Source organism: Gavialis gangeticus, unplaced genomic scaffold (assembly GCF_001723915.1).
Source record: "Gavialis gangeticus isolate Ggan-Ray unplaced genomic scaffold, GavGan_comp1, whole genome shotgun sequence".
NCBI lineage: Eukaryota > Metazoa > Chordata > Crocodylia > Gavialidae > Gavialis > Gavialis gangeticus.
In genome coordinates this window covers 1480284-1507989 of record NW_017729008.1, presented here as the reverse complement: position 1 = coordinate 1507989, position 27706 = coordinate 1480284, and positions in this window count along the sequence as shown.

Sequence of the window (27706 nt, the reverse complement as noted above, 5' to 3'; positions counted from 1 at the left end):
GCTGATACACAAGACATGGAGGCTGCTGGACTACGCTAATTACCATACTCCAGCAGACTTGATTAATTGAGTCTGTTCCAATGCCCTGTAATTTCCCTCTGAGTCTATTTCCTGTGATGTAAGGTTCAGCTTTAGAACCTATTATCTTTAGTGTATACATGTTACCATCAGCAAATATTTTAGAGTATAAAATATTTCTGTTACACATGTGATGCACAGATGTGCTACCTATTCCTATCAGTACAAGTCTCGTTCTGGAATCTTGATAATACTATTATGCGTATCACAGTTTAACACTTGTTGGCAATACCACAGCTCACTGATGGGTCTTGAGGTGACTTAAGAGTCCAATCCTTGAACCATCCTGAGAAGTTGCAGGTCTTTATGCAGGCTAGAGCAGGCTACAGAATTCCTCTCCTTTTCCTTTCTCTGCTCTCTCTTTTCTGCTCAAGGGCAAGATGTATCTTAAACTAGACTGCCGCTTAGTTAAGGTTGCTGCACCATTGGAGTCAGTTGGCAGCCAGGGCCTCCCAACTCCTGATGTTAGCATCCATCTTTTTTAAGTATACCTTGTAGTGTTTTCTCTGGCCACCATGAGATCACAGGCCATTAGTAAGCACTTGTTTTGGGAATCAAGAGTCAGGCATTTGCACATAATCCACTGTCCAGTCCAGCGAAGTTGGTGCTTGAGGATTACTGATCTTCCCACTTAATATGGAGGATTTTCTGCAGGCATCATTGGTGATACCTCTCCAATGATGAAACCCTTGAGATGATATAGTAGGTCACCCACATTTCCCATTTGTAGAGGAGGGTAGGGATCATGACTGTATTATAGATCTGGATCTTGGTGTCTTTCCTAGGATTGCAATGAATAAAGACACATTGAAGCAATTTTCCAAAGCATGTGCTTGCACACTGGATCCTATGCTGGATCTCCTTATCAGTGTTCACTCTTTAAGTGGCTACTGACATAGGGGAAGTGCTCAGCTACCTCCAGAGTCTTTTCCTCAATGATAATTTGGGGACGAGTGTCACATTCATAGCCTAGGGCAGGCTTACAGACAACTGTATTAAAAGAATATTAGATTTGAAATGTACTCAAAAATGAGGAAATGCAAAAAATAAGCCTTAATTTGTCTCTCTTTTGTGCATGCATTATGATCCACCTTTTATACATTGGTTTAATCATAAGACCCCTGCCTCATTCACATCTCCCTAGAAATAGCACATAAGCAATTCATCTGGACTTTAGGAATTGTGTGAGGATGGAACCTGCTCAGAGAATATAGGGCACTTACACACATGTGGGGAGCCTGCTCTGAGAGCTGGAAATCCAGCACATTGTAGCAGACTCAATCGAGTCTGCTGGAGCACATAAATTGATGCGCTCTGGCAGCTTTGCACATCACATGAATCAGTGGCGCAGTGCACCTCCATGCTGAGAAAATGGTGGTGGTGTGCTATGAACTAAAACATGTTTGATGTGTTTTACTTCAAAGTGCACCACTGCTATTTTCTCAGCATGGAGGTTCACTGTGCCGCTCATACATGTGACACATGGGTGCTTTTAATTAGTGTGGCTTGTTAATTAAAGTGTCTGGTGCTGCATTGGGAGCATGTGTAAAAATGCCAAATACTACCAAATTATAAAAAGCTTTTACTCATATATGTACTGAGGTTTTTCTGAAGTTAATTCCTTCCCAGCTGGGGCAAATTTCTGGGGCAGATTTTTCTAGGCATGATGAAAAGGCCATTATTTACAGTAAGGTAACTTCCCTGCCTACTTTCAAGACTACTCTTCAGTCTTGAAGCTAGAGATGCAACAAAAGGTATAACATTGTTTTTTTAATATGGACTAAATACTGCCTTTTTCCTTAATCTTGACAGAAATGGCCAGGCTGTTTTGCCTAAAATTTCCCAACCCTCTCCTTCCCAACCCTCTCCTCCCCCCCGACAGATATAAAATGTCTGGGACAGACATCTGGCAAGAAGTTTTAACCCAAATATTTAAAAACACAGGGCCTTGTAAGACAAAGTTTTGGGAAACCTTAACTCTATGTACTACTACTTGCATAATAAGTAATGATGAAGCTTGATCTTGGCTCAGCATCACTTCCTGTGATATATGCTTTCTTTAAAAAAGTTGCAAATGCTTTGACCCTTCCCTTTGAAAATATTTCAGTGTGAAATGTAGGCCTGTCAAGAAGTCTTTCCCCTATTCTCTTTACTATTTTTAGATTGTCCTCGTATCGTACATGTTCTGTTTCCTCAAGATTTTTGCATAATCAATTTCCTCATGTGGGGATTTCTTGGTGGTTTCCTAACACGATGGCTGCACAACCTTCCTTTTTCCCTATTGTGAGTTGATTGTTACTGTTCACAAGATTTTCAGTCTGCAAAGCAATCAGATTGCAACAGTTGGAATTTGCCCTTTCACCTTCAGCCTCCCTTTTCTCTGTGAAGTACAAGTTTAATTTTTTTTGCTAAAGGAAAGGCAGTTTTTGCTGGTGAAAACTGCTTTTGACCTTAGAGTACAAACTTGCAAAACTGTACTGGCAACAAGCCAGAACTCTTGTTCTAGTGCAGAGTGCAGCTGCCAGGCTGCTTATGGAAAGGAAATAGCATGAACACATTGCCACCTGTTTCAAAAGAGCTGCACTGGCTGTCTCAATGCTCATTTGTTACATTAATTTATGACTTCAGGGCCAAGTCATGTGGGGTACTCTCCATCCAGTCCCATATCCAACACAGGCTGGTCCTTTCACATACTTGCTAAACATTTTGTTTGGCTGTAAGGAGTTAAAGACAAGTCTTTAAAACCAGAGCTCAGTGCCTAGCATCACTAATAGGAAAATATAAGGAAAATTGTCAATCCTTTTATATACTGACATCTATGACACAAGGAAAAATAGGTCTGTGACTACAGAAATAAAGTGTTTAATACCTGGGTAGGCTATCAAGGGGAAATGATGGTGTGGGAGCAACATATAACCTTACCTACCATCTGCCACATCCTGGAACCTACATACTAGCAAGGTCAACCATAGGCTGCAGAACGGGGTGGGCCACCCGGGCCATGGCCTGACCAACTTTTAGCATGTTAATTTAGCTAGCTATGCAGTTAAAAAAATAGTTATACAGTTTTAACTGGAATGACAATTGCACATTTGTGGGTTATATAAATTAACATGCTAAAAGTTGGTCAGGCCATAGCCTGGGTGGCCCACCCTGTTCTATGAGGTCAATGGTGGCAATTTTTAAGAATTTGCCCACAGTTGTCTTAAATCCCAATTGAAGTTCTAGCTATAAGTGCTGAACTTGAGGAACTCATGTTTAAATAAGACCTTGACCTGTTTGTGGTGGCAATTGACAGCAGAGGGGAAACAGTGGCAACCAGTGGCTATGGAGGGGGTGTGAGAGTGGCAGTGGGCCAAGAACATCAAAAGTTTGGGAAACTGCTCTGAAGAATAACCTCAGTCAAAATCTTACTGCAGGTGAAATTCATCACTCTGCAGGAACCAGCACCTGTCCCACGCACCATTCAACTCCTATTTACAGTCACATTTGAATCCTTATACAGGCTCTGGGCACAAGAGTCAGTACCTTTCTATACAGACTTTGTTTGGCTGGCAACACAGGTCTTGCTCCCTTAAACGGTGCTGTTGGCTCAAGTTCTAATAACCTCAGGTCTGCAATTGTAGCAAAACCCCCAGTTTTTCTTTTTTTTAAATTTTAAAATGCATTCCCTCCCCTTCCCCAACCATTTCTGACTTTTTCTCTACCTTTCTATTCCCTATAGATAAGTTTAAGTAAGCTAAGATATAGGATAAGCTTAACATATTATTTTAGGTAGTAAGTTTTATTTTTCTCTCCCTTCTTTGCAAATAAGTGCCCTGCTACCCCAAGCACTCACATACATACATGGTACCATCCAAATTAGGACATACCTGTGTGTATATGTAGGTGGGTTATATGTGTGTGAACTGGTGAATATGTATGTGTGTGTGTGTCATTGTGTGCATGATATACAAATTAGTGATCTGAGTGTGCAGGTACGGGCAATTGATTTTTGTCTAACTTTTGGGGTATATAGTGTATGTGCTTGAATTGGTGATAGGTATGCACGTGCCTAGGCTGGTTTGGATGTGTATGTGCCTGAGTTGGTAGTAATTGTGTGTGTGTGTGTGTGTGTGTGTGTGTGTGTGTGTGCACCTCATTGATTTGTGTCTTTGTATATGTGCAATTGTGTCATACCCTCCTGTCTAACAGCGCAATATTGAGATTCTGAGAGTTGGCCTGACCCCACAGGACAACACAATGATCACACGGATACAACATCCTGCACACAGTTGTCTCTATTTTTAGCAGTCATCTTTCAAAAATAGTATGAGAGGTAATATTACTATTTCCTCATAAAGCTTATACCATAATAAATTAAGGAACAATAAAGAACTTGTCCTATGTGATAAGACACTAAAAACACTTTATACTTGTAGTGTTTACTTCCAGCAGTGTGACTCAATGCTTCCAAATTAGTATTAGTATCATATTTATTTACATATGAACATTTTTTTATTATTATGATTTTGTGGTAGCACCCATAATATAGAGCCTATCTGTGTAACAGCTGGATACAGCAAACAGACCAGACACCATTTAGGGATAAAAAAAACAATTTTCAGAACTGCTGTACGGCATCACACAAAATTCCTGCTCACTTTGCCCCTCCTTTGGTTTGGTAAAAATCAAATGGCACATATTCCTGACCAGTAAGCTTCTACTGCCATTGACATCAATGCTTTGTATCTGTCATGCTTTTGTTCAATGACAGTCATGAGGGATGTCATGTGGGATCAGTTCCCTTCTTGGTGGTCATCCAAGAAATAGATTGTGATTTTCCGTTATTGTTCCAACAAAGCTAAAACTTTTGACAGAGACTTTTGACTTGGCCTGATAGCCAAGTACAAGAATTCAGACACTTTTAATATAGCCTTGTTAGAACTGGCATAGAAAACTAAAATGTGTGTGTGTACATCTAAAGCAATAGAACAGATATGAATTGTACAGTTGAAGGTTTCCTCAAGTAAAACCAACCTTTTCCCCTTTATACATAGGTCTTTCATTATATATATGTCATGTTATACATTAACTGTAGTTGAAGGTAATTATGGAAATGTCCTTTTCTTTAAGTTGAAAGAACAGTTGTCTATGGGAGATGAAGCCTGAAGCTACTATCAGAGGGAATTATTATTCATATGAGTTAGTTTTTTTGTAAATCAAGGGGAAATAGTATCTTCAAACTGAAAGCTGTATGCCATGATTTTAAAAAATGGCTTAAAAATTTTAAGTGCACAACTTGAGGCTTCTTTACAAGGTCTGATTATTTTAGAGGACAAGTGCTCAAAACTGTCTGAATACAGACCTTATGAGGTGTCCAAAAAAACCTTAGACAACCAGAATTGCTAGTTAATTTTAAAAATCCTGGCCCTATTAAACATAATTTTTATTCATCCTTTAAAATATAGATATTAAGAAGTGCTTAAATGCAATAACAGCATTTGGTTGCTTCAGAGATAGGCTTTTGCAGTTCTGTTATCTAAATTTAATTCTTTGGTTCTCTCAGGAAAAAGCAAGTAGTCTGTGGCTGTCTTCTCAAACCTTCATATACGGTCTGGCATAGCTGCTTGACTTGCCATCAAGGAGATGTAGTTAGGGACTTGCTTTGAGACATGGATTTTCCATGAAGGAGTTCATGAGTAATGTCAGTAGGGTTGTGTCCAAGGTTAATTTCTGTCTAGAAGTAAACCTGGAGCCTTGCCCAGTTCTGTATCTAGTTGTATTTAAACCATTCCATTTCTTTGTTCCTACTGGCACCCTGTTGCTTCTCACTATTAGAAACTTGGCAGTGGAGCTGGTTGTATGATGACGATGATGACATTGAACATTTCAATTAGAAAACTCATATATTTTCAACTGAAAGCTGAAATATTTGATTTCACAAGTGCCACTGTGATGACTCCTGGAAATTGTTTTTTGGGTGTCTCATTCTCTGTTAACCAAGATCCTTAATTAGGGTGTGTACACAAGTGACATTTTTTGTGCTATTGGGCCCCTGAAAGTGCTCTACAGTCATGACTTAACACATGTGCACAGGTGCAGAGCACTTTTAAAAATGGCTGATCAAGTGAAAAATTAACTCTGGTCAAAGGAAGTATTAGATTAAGGCACTCTAAAGTAAAGCACCTTAGAGAACTTGTGTTCCCTCCAGGGTCAATTTTTTGCATGGGAGTGGGGCTTTCAGTGGGGGAGGGAGCTGGGGTACTGAGGGGAGCTGGGCTGGGCCTGCAAGATGAGGGAGGCCCCCATCCAACCACTCCCACAGCTCTGGACATTCAAAAGCAGCTGGTAGCTCCATGTTGCCACTGTCAAGAAGCCTGGGTAGGAGGTGGGGGAAGGGAGTCCCAGCTCCCAGGCCCAGCCCAGATCTCCCTAATACACTAGCTGGGGTAGCTGTGAGGGGACATGAAGCAAGCATTTAAAGTAGGGGAGGGGGAGAGGCAGGACAGAGCAGCTGGCTGCTTTTGAATGGCCAGACTTAGTCATTTGCCTCATGGGTCCGGCTTGGCTCCCCACAATACCCCAGCTGGGTTATCGGGGGGTGGGGAGGGGGGGTGGAACGCAGCTCGCTCACTTCATGGCCCCTGCCCCAGATACTGCAGATATTGCGACTCATAGCACCTTAGATTACATCCCCCATGAAACACAGCAATTTCCCCTCTGGGTGTGGAGAGGTGGTACGTTATGGGAAAAATTTTCCTGGAAATTTTTGAACCAGCCCTATCTTCATGTATTTGGTAGTCTCCCTCCTGTGCACCAGAATTTGTCCTTTCATTTACAAAAAAACTTTCCTAAAGTGGATGACAATTTCTTGGGAAGTAGACATAGTGAATCAGTACCTTGCTGAAGTATCAAATAAACTGTTTCACTAAGTGTTAGTTCTGAAGCCTAATAATGACAGCATTTACATTGCCAATTGCTTACAATCTCAACAATAATGCCATCATATTATGACAATCTATGTGAATGGTATTTCATTTTAGTGCCCATGAGTGACCACAATCTAAAAGTAATCTGAAAGCACAGTGATAAAGCTTTTTGATTTGACAGCAGGACCAGCCATCATCATTCCAGTCACAGCCAACAGCAGTCTCTTCTAGTATTGAATGTGCATAGTCTTAACTTGAACAGTACACATTAGCCAAGGAGACAATTTCACTTTATGAGTTTGACCTTAGCTTGGCTTTTATGTTGATAGGTTGAAGAAAGTTCTTAAGAGGAGCTGCCCACAAGCTCAAGGAGAGTAATTTGGTATCAGTATAAATGTTTGGATAGGGTATTAGTTAGCAAAATTATTCATGGCTACTGAACATGTAATTTTTTTGTTATAATTTACAATGAAGGGCATCATATTTCTTTAGGCTATTGTGTGTCACATGGTGTTTTGTATCATAGCTGGTGTAATACAAGGCAGTATAAAACAACCTGCTGAAGCATGATGTGAAAATTTGGAGAAATAAAAGCTTTGTCTGTCTGTTCTGCCAAAACCATAAAGTAGCAAATATCCTATCCAAAGCTGATGTAAGTATAACCCAGGCATAGAAGTTTCACAAACACTTTAAAGCCTGATCTTTCAAGATACTGAGTACCATTAAGTCAAACAAGGCCTGCACTTAAGCCAGTGAGAGCTGAAGAAACTCAGCACTTTACAAGAAGCTCTTTAACACTTTACAGGATTGGCCCTTAGGGTACATCCTATATTACATTACCTAGTTCCCATGAAATGTTTGAATGCCTGCAGCTTGTTCATGAATATATGTACATAAACAATAAATACAGATACTCACTGGGCTTAAATGAGATTTTTTTTCCCACAAGTACAAAAAGATCTCATAACACAGAATAGTATTCTATTTACTCTTCAAAAGTGTTTAAACTAGTTTTATGTTTTCTGTTGACATTTGATGACAATTTTGCATATATAGTTTATAAAAAAATTTTGTTTGCTCTATTTCTGTGTAATGTTAAGAGGAAAAAAAAGAAATGTGATCTGATTGCCTAATTTTGGTTTTAGCTGGGATCCCAAATACTATGGCAGTAGCAGTTGACTAATACGAGGGGGGCATTTGCGGCTGTAAATTTGTATCTGCATATTCAGACTAAGCATATGCATAAAAAAGATGAAGGAGATTAGAATCATAGACTCAGGGTGTGTCCACATGAGTGTGGACATGCAGCACGTGGTGCCACAGACGCATCTACAGTGCCATATGCTGCACATGGCACACATACAGGTATTCCCCACACTGCTATCTTGCAATGTGGAAGGGGAGGGGGTTGACCTTGAGAGATTCTGGGGTCAAAAAAACCCACGCCTATAAAAAGGGGGACAGTGCATATGGCAGCAGTACACACTGCCCGAAACCGAAACTTCCTGCTGCATAATCGCCATGACTGCAGATCCTGGAGCCCCCCAGGACCCCAGGTAAGGTGATTCCACAAATTCCCTTAGCAGCTTTTTCCATTGTCCTCCTGTTCTTACAGCTAGGAAATATTTGAAAGTTGCTATCATATCACCACTTAACCTCTACCTTACAGACATTAATTCCCCCCCAACCCCCCACTTTACTGGAAAAAGCAGCGTGTAAGTTTAACCCAGCTCTGCAGTGTCTGTATAGATCAGGCGCTTCATTGGGGTTTTTTGCTGCTTTTATCAAAAATGGATTCAATCTGCTATTATATAAAAGTACCAAAAAAGCCCCCCTAAAGAACCTGATCTATACAGATTGGTGAGTCAGGTCTAACTAATGTGACGCCTCTTCTGGGTATCTGCTGGGCTCAGTGTGGGAATACACCAAGCTTAAAGTCAAGTGCCATAGCGGGGCGGTAACATTAGTAAGCAGCTTTCTCCAAACTAAAAATACCTAGTTCTCCCAAACTTTCCTGGCATAGTTTGTATTCCAACACCAGTACATGTGCCAGACTAGTTAATGGGCTTATGATCTCTTCAGTCAAATATCTAACACTACACATTTCTGCTATGCTTAAACTGCTTTTGTTCTGTCACTATATGGTAGGAAATATCACCACATGTTTTCTAGAAGACACTCAGAGTTGAAAGCTCTCAACTCTCAAGATCAGACCTAAAGTGTTTGTTTAAGACAGATTATTCAATAGGTTTCTATGAAAATTATTTTAATTCTGTGCATTTCATTGTAGGTATTTGTTGCAAAGGAATGATCTAAAGAATGTTGTAAGATTTGTGCATTTGAGTCAGTAGCCTGATGTTTCAAATATGTTATTTCCTTTCCTTGGACCATAATATTGTCATGGTTTAGACCACCACGGGGTACCACTGCCATGATTTTTGTTGCACAACAGATCCAGGAGAAGTGTAGAGAGCAACACCAGGAGCTGTTTATAGCATTCATTGACCTAATCAAGGCCTTCAACTCCATCAATTATGAAGCCTTATGGAAAGTACTGGCTAGGTTGACTGTCCACTGAAGTTCATCAGTGTCTTCAGGCTACTCCATGATGGGATGACTGCCACAGTCCTTTGCAATGGATCAGAAACAGACCTATTTACCATCCATACTGGTGTCAAGCAGGTCAGCATCATCACCCCAACCCTTTTCTCCATCTATCTTGCTGTGATTTTGATTCTCATCCATGACTTCCTTCCTCTTGGAATTGGACTTGAGTATTGAATGGAGGGTCAGCTTTTCAGCCTGTGGTGCCTTCACAGCAAAATGAAAGTTACCAAGACTGGCATCACTGATTTTCAGTATCCTCCTGCACACTGAGACTGATCTGCAGTCCATTCTTGACCTTTTCTCAGGTGCCTATCACAGCCTGGGATGCTCTCTTAACACTGGGAAGACCAAGGTGCTCCATCAGCCTGCCCCAATCCAAGCTGTCCCCCTCCTCCGACAAATTACCATTGGTGGAGAAACCCTGGAAAATGTTCAGCATTTGGCAGGCATCTCTCCCAGTCAGTCAGTCTTGATGTAGAAATTGGACATAGGATTCATTGTGCCAGCATATCCTTTGGAAAGCTTCTTTGCTGTGTCTTTGCTTACTGAGGTCTGCATATGGAAACTAAGATCCTGGTCTACAATTCACTGGTTATCCCCATGCTCCTCTACAGGTGTGAGATGTGAATGACATATCAAAGCCATCTTAAGCACCTGGCATGGCTCCATCAGCGCTGCCTCAGGAAGGTCCTTTGCATTAGATGGGAAGACCACTGCACCAATGCCAGCATCCTCTCTGCAGCTAAGACAAAGATTGAGGCAAAGATCATGAAACATCAACTCTGCCAGACTGGCAGTTGTGTGTGGATAGCTGACACTCATCTCCTGAAGCAAGTTCTCTTTTCTCAACCCGGTCATGGTAAGAGGACCTGTGGAGAACAGAGGAAGCGTTACAAGGTCACCCTGAAAGCATACCTTAAGAAGGGTGGCATTAACCTTACAAACTGGGAAGTGCTGGATGGTAACAGGTCTTAATGGCATTGCACCAGACAGCAAGCTACAGCCCGTCTCAGAGAGAAACATCTTGCTCAGGAAGCTGAGAAATGACAGAGGAGGTAAGAAAGCATAAGTTAGGCTTCCTTTGTGGCAGAAGGGCCTGTGTATTAAGCTGGGAACAAAAGGATTGGGAGTTTCAATCTGGGTGTGGGCAAGTGAGCATCTATCTAATTTTTTCAGGCCTCTTCTATGGCTTCAGGGCCTGAGTGTTAAGCTGGTAATAAAAAGGTTTGGATTTTGAGTCTAGGTGTGGGCAAGTGATCTTCAGTCTGATTTATATGCTTGGCCAACCTGATTGCCTTCTATGACAAGATGGTTGGCTCTGTGGATGTGGTATACCTTGATGGTAGCAAGGCTTTTGATATGGTCTCCCACACCATTCTCACAGGGAAGCTAGGGAGGTACAGGCTGGATGAATGAACTGTAAGGTGGATAGAAAGCGGTCTGGAGCATCAGGTCAGAGGATAGTAATCAATGGCTTGAAGTCTAGTTGGCAGCCAGTATCAAGTGGAGTGCTTCAGGCATCAGTCCTCAGGCCAGTTTTGTTCAATGTCTTCATTGAACCTGGAACCTGGAAGATGGCATAGAGTGCACCCTCAGCAAGTCTGCAGAGGAGAACAAGCTGGGGAAGAGTAGTAGATATGGTGGAGCGTAGGGCTAGGATTTAGTGTGACCTAGATAAATTGGAGGATTGGGCCAAAAGAAATCTCATGAGATTCAACAAGGACAAGTGCAAAGTCCTGCACTTAGGACAAAATAATCCCATGCACCAATAAAGGGTGGGGACTGACTGGCTGAGCAGCAACTCTGCAGAAAAGGACCTGGGAGTTACACATGGACAATAAGCTAAATTTGAGTCAGCAGTGTGCCCTTGTTGCAAAGAAGTGTAATGGCAAACTGGGCTGCATTGGTAGATAAGTTGCCAGCAGGTCAAGGGAAGTGATTATTCCCCTATATTCAGCACTGGTTAGACCACATCTGGAGTACTGTGTTTAGTTTTGGGCACCCCACTACAGAAAGGATGTGGACAAATTGGAGAGAGTCCAGCAGAGGGAAACAGAAATGGTTTGGGGGCTGGGGCACATGACTTATGAGGAGAGGCTGAGGGAACTGGGCTTATTACTCTAGAGAAGAGAAGACTGAGAGGGGATTTGATAGCAGCCTTCAAGTACCTGAAGGGAGGTTCAAAAGAGGATGGAGCTAGACTGTTCTCAGTGGTGGTAGATGATGGAACAAGGAACAACCATCTTAAGTTGCAGCAAGGGAAGTTTAGGTTAGATATTAGGAATAATTTTCTCCCTAGACGGGTAGTGAAACACTGGAATGGGTTACCCAGAGGGTTCGGGAATCTCTGTCCTTTGATGTTTTTAAGACTCAGCTTGACAAAGCTTTGGCTGGGATGATCGAGTTGGGGATTGTCCCACTTTGAGCAGGGGTTTGGGCTAGATGACTTCCTGAGGTCCCTTTCAACCCTAATTTTCTATGAATCTATGACTATCCTGGCCAACAGTTGTGCCCCACCAAGGCAGCACTTGTCATAGCTGTGGAAAAATTTGCAGAGCACTGATTGAACTCCTCAGCCACCTTAAAACTCATAACTAGTCCACCCTCGGCAGACATCATCCTTGTATTGAGGGATAGCCAATATATGTATATAAAGTCTGTGGCTAAAATGTTTAATCCAAAGGAGCTGTATCTTCTTATCTCTGAAAATCAGAACACTCAATTCAGTGTTTAAAATTCTTAACTTTTGGTCTGTTGATTTCTGTTATACAAGAACCAGGCTCACCTGAAATGGACTGAACTCCTGTGTCAGTTCTGAAGCTTATTGTGATGCAATAATGTGACGCACCAATGCACAATGCAGTAGGAATACAAATTCTTTATTACACTTCTGATCCTACATTGCTCAAATCAAAGCATTTTACCATTGACTTCATTGGGAGCAAGTTCTGCAGTTAGGCATGTCTACATAGATAAGTTGTGGTGCCTGAGACACACTTGGGTACTACCGACAAATTGGAAGCAGTATCAACAGTGTAGCCTGGAAGCATTCACTGATAGGCTCTGTCTTTCAGCATGGCTTAGCAGCACTTGGGAAATGCCATGCTAGGGATGCTAAACTTGTTCCAGGTCAATTGTGTGTGCAGAACAACATGGTGCATCTCAGTACAAGATTGCAGGGCATTGTAGCTGAGTGCACAGACCTTAACTGGCCTGAAAAGAGGGAGTTAGTATATAGTCCAATGTGCCAGTGTAGCACAGTTTGCTTCAACTGGCATATTGCAGTCATATACATTTTCTCCATTTGATTCATAGAGTCATAGACTGTAAGGCCAGAAGGGACCTCAGAAGATCGTTGGATCCAGCCGCCTGCACCAAGCAGGAAAGAAAGCTGGGGGTCAGGTGACCCCAGCAAGGTGACTGTCTAGTCTTCTTTTGAAGATTTCCAGGGTAAGCGATTGCACCACGTCTGGAACTTATTCCACAGTCTGGACACCCTGACTGTGAAGAAGTTTTTCCTAATGTTGAGCCTGAATTGATCTTCCAGGAGTTTGTAGCCATTACTCCTGGTTTTCCCCTCGTGTGCCTTGGTGAAAGTTGCTCACCGAGTCCTAGTGCAGTGGTAAGCAGCTACCAAGTCCCCTCTCACCCTTCTTTTCCTCAGGCTGAAGTCCCAGATCCCTCAGCCTTTCCTTGTGTGGTTTGCCTTTTAAGACTCTGATCACATGGGTGGCTCTTCTTTGGATTCTCTCAAGCTTGTCCACATCCTTGTTAAATTGTGGTGTGCAGAACTGGATGCAGTACTCCATCTGTGGTCTCACCAGTGCTGAGTAGAGCAGAAGAATCACTTCCTTGGCTTTGCTGGAGATGCATCTATTGATGCATGCCAGAGTATTGTTTGCCCTACTGGCTATAGCATCACATTGCTGGCTCATATTCATACTGTGGTCTATTATTACCCCCAGGTCCCTTTCATTCATGGTGCTAGTCAGTTTGGTGCCACCAAGCCTGTAGGTGTGTTGGGGGTTGCTCATCCCGAGGTGGAGCACTTTACGTTTCTCGACATTGAACTTCATCAGGTTCCGATCTGCCCAACCTGCTAGCCTGTCTATGTCCACCCATAACTTTAGCCTATCTCCAAGCATGACTACGCTCCCCCATAACTTGATGTCATCCACAAACTTGGCCAATGAGCTCTTCACCCCCACATCAAATTGTTAATAAAGATGTTTAAAAGTACTAGGCCAAGCACTGACCCCTGTGGGGCACCACTGCCCACTTCTCACCAGGGCAGCACAGATCTGTTCACTATGAATCTCTGGGTCCTGTCCTGCAGCCAGTTTCTCACCCACCTGATTCTCTCAGAGTTTAGCCCACAATCCTCCAATTTTCTCATGAGAATATTGTGGGATATGAGATCAAAGGCCTTTTGGAAGTCTAAAGAACAGACTGAAAATCACATGCCCACATCCAGACTTGAGCTCCCAACCGTTTTATTACTAGCTTAACATGCAAGCCCTGCAGCCACAGAAGATGCTTTAAATTAGACAGGGACTCACTCACCTACATCCAGACTTGAACTCATAACTTTTGGGTTTTTGGCTTAACACACAGACCCTTCTGTCACAGAGGAGCCCTAAAATGACCAAGGCTATCCCTGGGTGGGCTTGACCCACCAACCTTTCAGTTAACAGCCAAATGCACTAGCCAACTGCGTCACACTGACATGCTTCTGGCCATAAATCTGCTCCAAATTGTAATAATTACATCAACAAAATATAGAATAGGAGTTATTTGTTGTTTTTAATTTAAAGACTATGACTTTAGGTGCATGTAATCTCTGTTTAATGCTATCTCTACATAGTGCTTATTAGGTACAGGAGAAGGAGGCACTTTTGATTTATGCTAGTGAAAAAATATTTTTTTATAAAAGAGTATTCATGCATGCAAGATGTTAGTTGGAATAAAAAAAAATTAAAGAAATAAAGCCACATGTAAATTACTGGTTTAAAATTAATGACAGTCTTTAACATTTGTGCTTTGGGGCATGAGTAGATGAAACGGGGACCCTAAATTAAAGTGGTGGGTTTTAAAAAACACTACTTCAGTTTAGGTCTGATTAAATCCCCATGTCATGCACACACCCTGCTGACTTACCTGCCTCTCCGGCAGGGAGGGGAGGGTGAGCTGCCAGCAGGCGGAGCAGTCCCTGGGCTGCGGGGGGAAGGGGCTGGTGCTTCCCTCTGCAGGAGTGGCACCCCGGTGGCACCTGCCTGCAGGCACCTGGCTCTGGCAGTCCCAGGGGCACTGCAGCCACAGAGGGAAGCACCAGGCCTCCGCACAGCTCAGGCAGACAGGCTCCGGGGGGAAAGGAAAAAAAAAGATCAGAGGCTTGCCGCTGTTCTTGGGTGGAGCTGCTTTCCTGGGCTGCTGTCAGGCTGCCTATGGAGCCCAGTGCTTCGCTCCATGGCTGTAGGGGCAGCAAACTAAAACTCCTCAAAGGAGTTTTAGTTTGTTGCACCCCAAGTCATTTAAGGTGCATTACACCACCAAATTTACTACAGTGACTGGAAAGCATGCATAATATGCTGCCGAAGTGTGCAAACACTGACACCATTAAAGCGATGCAAAAGCATTTAGCCTGCTTTAAAGTGTTGTGCAAACACACCTCTCATTTCGTCTACATACAGCCTTGTAACCTTAGTGTTTAGCCAATATTTAGGGTCTTGCAAGTTTTTAAAGTTACGGAGAATTTATGATGAAGCCAGGGATTTCTTTGATGGAATCCTGAACACAGCATGGATCAAACAATAGAAGATGCTGTCTTTATTCACAGTTCCAAGGCCCTTTTCTACTCAGCATTTACCTCCCAAACTCTCTCCAGGTGCAGACATAAGTAACAACTGAACTGTTCTTAAATGTCAGTAACTGGGAACTGGTTCACAACTGTCATGGGTCAGAGATGTCTACTTGTGCCGTGCCCTAATGTTCCAAGTAGAACCGTCACCTTTTAGGCTTTGAAGTGCTGTGGCTCTGACACTGACGATGGGAGTGAGCACCCAGTCTAGCATTCCTCGCAGTGGACAAATGGAGGGTAACGCTTGCACCAATGCTTTGGAGTCCCAGCGGTGGGTGATCTGCAGCTATGGTCGTTTTTACTTGTCTGCTTGCCTTTCTTTTCTAAACATGAGTTCTATAAACTTTAGTAGCCTGCAGTTACCTTTACTCTGAACTGCTCTTGCCTGACTTGGGGTAGCCAGACCAAGGGGAATAATTTGGCTCATGCTTTTGGGCTCCCAGGAAGTAAGGGAATGATGTGGGGCTATGTTTGGGTAGAGAGTAAGGACAGCTGGCTGTGAAAGAGGTAGCTTTTGTTGAACAAGCAGTGCAAGGGAACTCACTTAACAAAAGTGCCAACCAACCAAAAAGAAGTGGGGCAGTAGAGTTCTGGCTGTGTCTCAGGGAAGCCATTTGCAATAGCGGTGTGCTAGAGGATGGCAAGGAATGATGAAATGGGAGATGCCTAGAGGGTCAGTCAGGCATGTCGTGGAATGCTTGCTGTCCATAGGTAACAAATGCCCAGTTCACAGTGCACTGGTTCAAGATATTTTCCAGGCACCACTTTTGAATTGTTCTGGGCAACTTCAGACTGGTTTAATAGGCTTGTATGCCCATCTGTTTCAGGTTTAAACCACAATTAAACCATACTAAACATTATGTGTGTCCATACCCTAAGCTTTTCTTAGACCTATGTTCTTAGTGCTTGTTCTATGACCTTGGTTTTTCTGCCCCTTGTTCTCTGGTATTTTTTTCCTGCTTCTCTTTCACAAATGTGCACACTCCTTCACAAGGCAACAGTCACTGAATGCCTCCACATGCTCTTTATATGCATTTTTTATTTAGATGGTACAATGTGTCTATGCTGGCAGAGAAGTTTGCTATTGGTCTAGTTAGCTGGTTTCATAAAAAAGCTTAAGAAGCTTAAATGAAAGAAAAAGGCTATCCTCATATTACATGGTTTGTGAGGCTTAGTTCAACACACAATATTTTCAGGCTACCATGCTCTTTTGAACTGCAGTAAACTTATTCTCTTGGTGTTGCTACACATGCATTTACTCCAGCCTAAGTTCACTCTGTTGTAAAATACTCCAGAGTAAGCATTTTTGGACAGGTGTCTACACATGCAGAGATTAGGGAGCAGATTTGCTGCTCTTTGCTCCGTTTCCTACACCCATGCAATGAGCCTCTGCCACCACCAGGGGGAGCTCCAGGCTCCCCCTGGATGCTAGCCCGGGGGCTGGCAGGGAGCACCAGGCCAGGAGACCTCTCTCTCCTGGTCCCAGGGGGCAGCCTCTTGCTGGGGTGGAAACAATGTCCCCCTCTCCTGGCAGAGAGAGCTCCTGACCCTGGCTCCTGAATTAGGGGTAGGGGACTTGGAAAGAGCTACTGGGGAGGGACTCATCCCAGCCCTCTCCCCTGATCCACTGGTGGGACAGCAAGCTAGCTGCTAGCTGCCACACCAGCAGATTGGGGCAAGGGGTTACGGTCTACCCCACCCCTTCAGCTCTTTCCAATTTTTATGCCTCAATCATCCAATCAGGGCACAGGGCTGCCACCTGCGCCTGACTAGGACAGTTCCCAGTCCCCACCCCACATGCTCTTCCCCCACCACCCCCAACTCCTTGAGCATGGAGCTGAGTGGAGAACAGGCTGGGGAGCTTGTTCTTCTCCCAGCTCCACACTCAAGCTGGGTGGGGAACAGGCTTCCCAGTCCCCACCAGCAGGGAGCTCCCAGTGTTGGCTTTGGGGCAGTGGGGATGCTGCTGGGAGATGCTTATTTCCCAGCAGTGGCTCCATGACTGCGAGGCTGGTGCTAGGAGATAAGGGTCTCTCAATAGTGTCTCCATGGTCATGGAGCTGGTGCTGGGAGATAAGGGCCTTCCAGCCCTTCACTCCCTGATCGTGATGATGGGGTGGGGGCTGGGAGCTCCCTCCGTCCAAGGCAGGAAGACATAATCCCTGCCCAAGGTCCTGTAGTGGAGTCCACCCCGGCAGCTGATGGATGGCTGACCAGGAGCAGATTTTGCTTCCAGTCAGGCACCTACACAAGCACTATGGCACCATTACTAATCTCAAGTTAATTTGCTACTTGAATTTGCAGGTAGCAAATTTACTCAGGACTAGGGAGGTTTACTGTGAAGTAAGTATGTGCATATGCAGATGTATGTGCTTACTTTGCAGTAAACTATTCATAGTTTAATAGTTTCATTAGTAGTCAGAAGGGACCTGAAGAGATCATTTAGTCTAACCCCCCCCCGGCCCCCCGCCACTGGCTGGAGCACACGCTGGGATCACATGACCCCAGACAGGTGTTCATCCAACCTCTTTTTGAATTTACCCAAGGTAGGAGCAAGGACTACTTCCCTAGGAAGTTGGTTCCAGATCCTAGCTACCCTAACAGTAAAATAGTGCCTTCTAATCTTTAACCTGAACCTATTCTCCAGCAGCTTCTGGCCATTGTTCCTCATCACCCCAGGTGTTGCTGAGGGGAATAGGACCCTTCCTATTTGCTGCTGATCTCCCTTAATGAGTTTGTAGGCAGCCACCAAATCCCTCCTCAGCCTCCACTTGCTGAGGTTGAACAGGTTCAGGTCCCTCAACCTCTCCTCATAGGGCCTGCCCTGTTGCCCTCCAACCAAGTGGGTGGCCCTCCTCTGAACCCTCTCAAGGCAGGCCACATCCTTCTTAAAGTGCGGTACCCAGAACTGAATGCAGTACTCCAATTGAGGCCAGACCAATGTGGCATAGCAGGGGAGTATCACCTCTCTGGACCAGCTTGAGATGCATCTTTGGATGCACAACAAGGTGCGGTTGGCTTTGCTGGCTGCAGTCTGGCATTGGTGGCTCATGTTCATCTTGGAATCAAGGGTGCTAATACAAAGTTAAGCATCTCATCTAGATGCACCCTTTATGAAGTCAGATACTCGGCAACCTAAAATTCTAAGACCTGAATTTGTATGGCCCATGAAGATATGAACTATGCTATAAGGTGGTGACTTGCTGTTTGTCACCAGCCCCTGAAATAGAAAATCTATTTTACTGAAAGAAATGTTTTAATAACTTGTTATACCTTTTGACTTTGCATTAAAAATTAACTACTGTAACTAGTAAGTGTTCTCAACTAGCAGCCAGTTCACTTTGCTGATTCTCCACATATTCAAATACAAATTGACCTCTGATCCACATCAGAATTGGCTCACATGATTTTGAAACTTTACCAGGTCAGATAGGCTCTGTATTCACTGTTCTTTGACACTGTGCTGTGATTTATTCTTGACCCACATTTTTCAGTTACTCACATGTGCATGAACACAAAAATGGGTTATGTATCTATGGTATAATGACCTTTATATATATAAACTCTTACAATGGGAAAAAAGATGGAAAAATCTATATACCCAAGTCAGGTTATAAAGAATTTAAATTAGACCTATGAATATTTTATACATATACAGATGCCATAGTAAACAAAGAGCCAAGAGCACTAAGGAAACTAGTTATTGAAATGTTGAATAAGAACATCTTGTACATTTTACTGGAGGAACATTACATTGTCTGGAAGAACAATTTGAAGGAATGATTAATACTATCACTGGCTTCTGTGAGGCATAATTGCAGGAGTCTAATTTTATTAAGCTAAAAAGGCACGTACTGTATCTAGACTGTACTGCAGATAATATAAAAGAGAAATGCTGTATGTATGCAGAAAGAAGGCAGAGTATTAATTATCTGAGAAAGTACTTATTATTGTGTACAAGAAGCATTTGAAACACCTCAAAAACTATTGACAATGAAAGTTTCCCAGACCCTACAGTAATCATGAAAAGCTGTTACATAGCAACATACAGGTCGCCTATTTCTTTCACATACTAAATCAGAATGGAAGTGATTATCACTATAAATTGTACATGTTTTTCAGTCTGGAATAAATAAGTCTTAGAAGTGATATAAGTCTCAGTTCTACACAGGGATTAATGTACATCCTTCCCAGCCCCATTAGCTCTTATGAGAACTATGTACAGGCGACCCTCGCCATTCGCGAGGGATACGTTCTTGTATCTCCCGCGAATGGCGAAATCTGTGAACAAGGCACTGCGTTCATGAATGCAGTCTGCATTCATGAACACAGTGCCCCCGGTGGCTGGGGGCAGGTACAGCTCTGGCAGTGACGGCAGCAGTGTGGCAGTGATGGCAGAAGCCTGGCAGCAGCAAGCACACAGCTCCGAAGTAGCTCCTGTAAGTGTATAAAGTGTATTTAAAATGCGGGTTTGGTATTCGCGAATATTTGAAACCATGAATGCCAACCCTGTGCATAGCGAGGGTTTCCTGTATGTAAATTCTCAGAAAGCAAGCAAAGAATGTACCAGTAAATTTTGCAAAGCAGTTTAACCAATAAATAGAGCACAACACAAAAATGAAACTCCCGTGTAAGAAATTAAATATCCTGGGCCTGATCTTTATGTCTTAAACACAGCAGCTGGAAAAGCGTAAACTGAATAACAAGACATAAAATGGTGCACAAGAGAGGTGTGTTCCTAGGCTCCTGTCACATGCCAGCAGCACTATGCTGGAGTGCATTGCAGAGATCCTCTGCAGGTGTGCTACCATAGGAAAAGAGGTACTGAAACAGAAAAAGTGGGAGCAAAAGGTATACTATATGTCCATCTATGCTACTGGGGAAAGTAAAGGGAGTTCTAAATTACACAGCAAACTTCTGGGAACAAGGGGGGCAGGCACCAAAGCAAGAAGACAAATGGATAATATTATCTGGCCTATGCTTCATTGTAATCACTGCAGGGCATATTAGAGGCTAGAGGAGCCATTGTTGTGGACAGGTAATACATGCCTAGCGAGAAGCATTATCTTCTGCACCCTGGTCATTGCAGACAGCTTTGTCCAGAGTGGTCCCTGTGAGGACAGTGCAGCGTTCTGTATCTGTGTCATGTGTCTCTCCACTTGTTTGTTCTAATTAGTGGTTCGCAAACTCTGACAGATCGCGCACCACCAAGACAAATGATACAGCCTTAAATACCACCAGCAAATTTTTCAGCCTAACTTTAAGTACCACCAGCAATTTTTTGTCATATAAAGTAATTATTATAAATCTGTTAATGTGTACCACTGACAGGTTGCCTGCATACTACTGGTGGTACACATACCACAGATTGGGAACCACAGTCTAGCTTAATGCTGCAATGCTGTCCCTCTCGGAGTGACAGAGCCCTGGGTCCAATACCCTGGGCTACTGCTTCTTTTCTGTCTGGTCTTTCTTCATGATATGGTTGTGTAGCAATTGCAAAGCTACTAAACATATTTCTATCTCTGCTAGTTTTGCATTTGTGAAAGCACCTCTGGTATGGCATTATTTGTCGATGCAGCACCCTTTGATTACTAGGCATTCATTTTTCTGACAGTTGGTATGGTGCTATTTATTTGCTTGTAACTGAACACAAATATGCAAGGTCCCTTTTTGTGGACAAGTCAATAACTGAACCCACATTTTCTTTTCTCTGTCTTCTCTCTCTCTCTCTCTCTCATTAATTATATTTTATCTTTTGGTATTGTTGAAGTGATATTGTTGCCATAATGATCCAGGATGCAAGAGGCAAGGATTCTAGTGAGTGATATAATTTATTGAACGAACCAAATTCTTACCTATCACATTTTATTTCTTACCATTGAAGATCATGAAGTTGAAAATATGGTGTGATTTTTTTTTCTTCCCATCAACCACATTTTCAGGATTTTACAAATCTGTGTTTAGACAACCTGACATCCTTGGACACATGTTACAAGGGTCTAACTTCATGGAACGTGATGTAAAAATTCTAAAACAAAGAGAATCAACAGATCTATTCATCTTAAACGGATTATTTTATTGGTAGTAACAGTAATAGGGTAGGGCCTACATAACCGAGTAAAGGACTGTGGCTCCGCTGTACTGAGCATTGTACAAACAAGTAACAAGAATACAGTCCTTGCTCCATTAAGTTCATAGCCAAGGTTTATGACCCAACACATAGATGAAATAGACAAATGGGTAGACAATGGTATAGGAGAATTGAATTAGATTGTGTTTATATTATAATGTTACAAATATAGCAATTTGAGAATCTCATCAATTTAACACTATTGTGTAAGCTAACTGAGGTAGAGACTACCTTTTCCTGTGTGTTGATACAGCACTTAATACAGATTAACTCCTGTACAGTACAGTAGCCCAGGGCACCTGTACAGTACTGCAGCGCAAATAACATTGTATGCCATTTATTTTATTGTAAGCTAGCAGCAGCTGTAGCAGCAGCTTCCTTTCCCATTCATATGTAATGTTAATTAATATTTATTTTTAAACTAATAATTTTATTCAGAAAATGGCAATGGCCTTTCCCTTTTCACTCTACAGAAAATGATTTCCAATTTCAGATAATATCTGCTTGCCTCCTGCTTTTGCTAATGCAGAATGCTCCCTCTGTCATATTTGAGCTATGAAATTTAATTGCCCAGAGTGCCAGATACTTATTTGCAACAGCTGCTGAACAAACTCTTTGAAATGCTATAATTGCATATACAAGAGTCCTTAATTTAATGTACAGTTCTTGATATTAAAAATTTAAGTGTGAGGAAGGGAGCTAAAAGCTAAACCAGGGCTTCCAAAGCATCTCTATTTTGGAGGGAGCACTTCTTACAGCAAGCATTTTGGCCTTATTCTTCCTTCTCTTACACCTATTTTAAACTGGAGTAGGACTATTTGCTTCAATTGAGTTACTCTAATGAGAGGAAATTCCAGCATGACCCACTTCCCCTCCTGATTTTCTCATCCTAATTCCACACCTTTCCTTTGGCAGCTACAGTGTTGCACTTGATTATGTGACAAGTAATAATAAAAAGGAGTAATCACCCTTTCCTTCTCTCTTTCTCTGGGAAGAACCTACCCTTAGAATTTAAAGTATATTATACATAAGTCAACTTTCTTTTTTTGGAAAAAAAAAGAGAGACCTGGGATATGCTATCTGTGTTCCACTGTATGTTTATATCAGACTCATTCAGTCTCTTGTGTGAGAAGATTTCACTATACTAAGAAGAGGTCAGAACACGAAGGGCTAAATTCTCCTCTCAGCTCTATTAGCATAACCAACTGATTTAATTGTAGTGATAATTGTTTAACTAGGAGTAGAATTCGTCCCTGTGTGCACATTATTGATGAGGTATCCCATATCACCCACTTTATTCCCTAGCAAAGATAGACATTAAACATGAAGGGACAGAAGGGGACACATAAACTGGTTTAAGTAATCAGAAAGTGGTTTAAACCTCTAATAGAACAAAAGTTCTAAACCAGTTAAAAAATGGCTAAAACTGGTTTAAGATAAACCTGGCTGAATGTAGTATCAGACTTAACTGATTTGGGTCAAACTGGTTTATGGACTTCTGTCTCAGTCCGAATTATCTAGGAAGGGTACAGAAAGATAACAAACTGTTTGTTTTTTGTGCTGACCAAAAAAAAATGTCTCTAGAAAGATCCAGGGTGGTGGCAAAAATCAGTATTTGAAAGCTGACAGATGCTTTACCACTGCCACAGTAATAGCTCTGCTGGCCTTTTGGAAGAGCTCTTGGGACCAGACATTAGAAACTGCTGAGATAGAGGAATGGATGTGTAAAACCAAAACAGGGATCTAATATCATATGCATTCTCCAGATTGAAACTGATTTTTTGTGCCTAGTAGTCTTCAGAAGCTCAACCTATTCAAATGCCGAGATTGCACCTTGAACCCACCTGGCTTCGAACATCCGGTCACGCGCTATGCGTCCCTGGATGTTTGGGGTTGTCCACCTGTCCGTCCCTGTGATCCTGCCGAGTCAGTGTCTTTGACCTGGATAGTCCAGTCTCTCCCCAATCTCTCCTGCCACGACTTCGATCTTATCCCAGTGGTGGGGTTTAACTATCGGTGTCTCCCGTGCATAGGACCGCTGGACAATGATCTTGTGTGAGGCTCCACCTCCCCTCTACCTCACCCTTACACCTCACCTTGTTGAATCCTGATGATCTTCAGCCAAGCCCCTCTGATAGTTGAGGCTTCATGCCCTTTTCCTAGTAGGCTATAGGAAAGTCAGGCTAAAGGCCCACTTTGCCTCCTTTCTCCTCACAGCCAACTGGCCCTGCCCGTGGTTGTAAACTACCTGGGCTCCTCACCTAGCAACCCCTCCAAAAGTGGGTAACAAAAAAAACCACAAAAAGAATATCACCGATGAAGAAATACCAGATACTAAGGGATGGCCTTCGCCCCCTTTTTGCCTGCTCCTACAGACTGCCCTATTCCAACCAGCTGCGGCCCCTAAGATCCTTGACAAGCCTAGACTGGGTCTGGGTCAACCTGTTGTCTTCCACGTCCTCCCCTTCATTCTTTATCGAGCCTGAGGGTTCACTGTATTCCCTGATGACCCCCCTTGGTGCGTCTCCCCCACGTCTCCTGGTGAGGCATCTCTATGTGGCTAGTGCCTGTCTTCCATCGCCCTTCCCGCTGACTCTGCCCTTCAGCCTCCGCCTGGGGTACATCCTTGAGGCTGTCCAAGCCCTCTATGGTGCCACCTGATCTGGCATTTTGGCTCCTACCGACTCTTCTGACCCTATGCGGGCAACTCCAGGTCTCAAACCTCTCCTGCTGTCTTCTGTCTCCGGGTCTCTGCTCAGCACCCTCGCCTCCTACATTGCTGCCTGTGGTGTTCGCCAAATAAAGGGTCTCGCTCTCTCCTCCTGTGCTGCAGGATGCAAACCCCCACGCTCCTCCCCTTCGCGGGGACTCTGGGAGAGATTCCCCTTCTGGTGCTCCAGCTGGTCTCTCTCCCTCTTCCTTGCCCGTGGCTCCTTTTATCTCCCCTGGCTGGCTCCTGCAGCTGATGTTATCAGCTGGCCGCAGCTGTCTAAAGACGCGGCTAATGAGCCGCTCGGGTCCTGCTGCCATTTCCGGCTTTGCCGCGGTTCCAGCTAGAGGTAAGAGTTTTTCTGTTTGCTTCTTTTTTTTTTGTTTTCCTTCCCTGGCCAGCTCCTGCTCCCAGGGTTCCCCCCCAGGCTTCTTGGGGTTTTCCCCCTTGTTTCTCCTCGTGACACACCTACTCAGAGGGTGATGTATCCCTTAGAGAAGTCCCAGAATTCCAGTCTATGCCTTTAAGCCTGTCTTCTTTCCAAGTGTGGAAATGTTGATTTGGCTTAGTCAAGGAACATAAATGTTCAGGGGATTGATGAATAAATAACATAGTAACATGCTAATATAATAGGATAGATTCCTTTTTAGCTGTTTCCCAGCTACAGAAACACTTCAGGGTAACATGTAGCCCAGAGATGATGCACTTCCTATCTAACAGCCAGGGCTAGGAGCCTTCTTATTCCTTTCTCTTTTTATTACTCAGGGTGTAAGAGATCGCACAATTAATTTGTCAATTTCAAACTTTAAAAAATAGTAATGGGCCTTTTTTCTCATGAGCCCCATTAGTGGAATTATATATAGATATAGGTATACATTTCAAGTTCTGAAAATTGCAGAACTTTTGTTTTTCAGGGTGGCAGGGATGGGAAGAGATGAATGTGGTACATAAGAGAAAGAGGTTATTTACATGTGGACATCTCATCTGAGTCACTCTCTATTGCATGGGTTTCAGGGAAGTGGAGGTTGACTTTGTAGAGCAAGCAGGTTTTTCCCCAGAATGGTATGGAAGCATTACAATTTAATATGGAAATGTAGGTTAAAAACATTATCTATCATTGAAAATGTGCAAGAATTACTATCAAGGGAGAAGAGAATGAGTTTCAGGACAATTGAACACTGAATTTCCTAGTCCTATAGTTACAGAAACAAATGTACTGTAAGAATGGGAGAGCTCTTGAAATGTTACTAATTACTTCATCAAAGGCTTAGTACTCTTACTTGTGAGGACCAGGGCTCACTTCCACTTATCCAACAACCCTCAGTGAATCTCCTGTTCAACTCTTCCAGTATCTATTTGGCCCCATTAAATCCATTGATATCAGTGCTGGAGAGTTTTACCTGACCCTGGCTGCTGTTGCTGTGGTGCCAAATCCCCACATCCTGGGTGCTGCTGCCATGGCACAGACTCCCTGCACTCAGGTTCATGCTACTATGGCCTGGGCTCCTTGGGAGACTACTATTTTGCTGCTCCCTCTAAATCAGCATCCAGGGCTGCTGCTGCACTCACCCACTCCTAGCTGTGCTACCATCAGGAAAAATATATTTGGTGCCAAGTACAAATATCTTGCAGGATCTTGGTTAGAAAACACTTAGGATATGGGTATGCACAACAATTGAACCATTCCTGAAGGTCATTGATTGGCAAGCAGTTCACAATACCATGATATATAAAAGTCACAGTCATTTTGGGGAAAGAGCAGATGGAACAAAAATACTTAGAAGACCAGTTCCCTAAAAATTTAATCTTGAGGTTAAAAATAATGACATTTTTCTTTAAAAACCTATAGATTTAGAGATATATAAATGAGGATTTAGATATAGACCCACCACTGTTGCAGATATCCTCCAGCCCTTCTTCCTTCTGCCTCTTCTTTCCCTGTGATTCTAACCCTGCAGCAGTATTGCCAGCATTTGATGGTCTACCTTCCATGGGTGCATCCACACATGCAGGCATGTGCGCTTGCAGCAGCGAAAATAGAAATGGTGCAAATTTGAGCTGGGGCTTTTTGCTTCAGCGCATGTGCCCGGACATGCACTTTGGTGTGGGTCAAATTGTGCCACTTGGGGTAAAATAACCCTGCCTGGTTCCTCCCGGATCTACATCCAGGGGGAGCTAGAGCCCAGGGCCAGCACTTGTGCCGTCCCCAGCAGTATAAAAAGGTGCCCTATCAGTACAAAAACTGCCCTGCTCAGGGCTACTTGCTCTGAGGAGCTTCTGGGGCCCAGGCAATTAGTACCTGGGGACACTACCCCTTATGCCAGTTGGACTGCTGAAGCAGCTCTGAAAGTTTCCTGTACCCTCTACCCACTGCAGGGGTCTGGCAGTGGGGGCTGCTACCTGGCTGTGACCTGCTGCACACCTGCCAGACCCAGATGTGGACTGCACAGCCAGTAGAGGCATCTGCCTCTCTGGGACAGCTGCCAGTGGGCTGTGGCTGAAGAGTTAGCCTTTGTGCGGCACTACTGGGATGTGTGCCCCCTACCCGGCCATCTGGGCAGTTACTGCCCAGAAGATGTTCTGGGTGTAGTGGCCTGCTTTGACCTGTCAAAGCATGTCCTCCTAGCCCAGGAGGTTAGCCAGGCAGGGTCCTGCCACTGGTCTTCCTAGCAGGAATTCTTGTGTTCCTTATTGGAAAACTGAAAAATCCCTGGTAAAAAAATCCCAAAGTCATTCTGTAAAATACCCCCACATCCATGTTCCCCAAAATCCATGTTCCACGTTTAAAACAAAAGACCACTATATATATAGAGAGAGAGAGAGAGAGAGTGAGACAGAGAGACAGTATTCAGTTGGGCAATGTTTTATTGATATATAGATATATCTACAGTGTTAAGACAATTTGGAAGCCTACCATTGTCTGTATCATTATAATAAAGTGAATTCTAAATACCTATATGTTTTGTTGCCTCTCCCCTCCCGCAGGGCCCACATGCCCTACCCCTGCTTGCTCCCCCAGCCCTCTGGATTGCTGCCCCACCTGGCCCCATCCCCCGCCAGCTACTGCAGCCCCTCCGATGGCTACCCCACCCAGCCCAACCCCAACCTGCTTCTCCAGACCCCCCAATGGCTGCCAACCCACCCTAGCTTCCACTCACTGGCTGTAGCAGCAGCTGTGGGGGCTCTGGGGCCTCCTGGAAGAGCCTACCCACCTAGCGCGGGGCAGCAGAGGGCAGCAGGGCCTGGGCTGGGGCCACAGCAGCTGTCACCTGTCCCTATGCTGTGCCGGTGACCCCCGATGGCAGCTGCTACTTCTGGTGAGTGCAGGGTTTTTTTTTTAATTGCCAGGATGCTGAGGCCCAGAGGGGCAGTAATGCGGGTGCTTTAGGGCCTGGGGCCAGGTGAGGCAG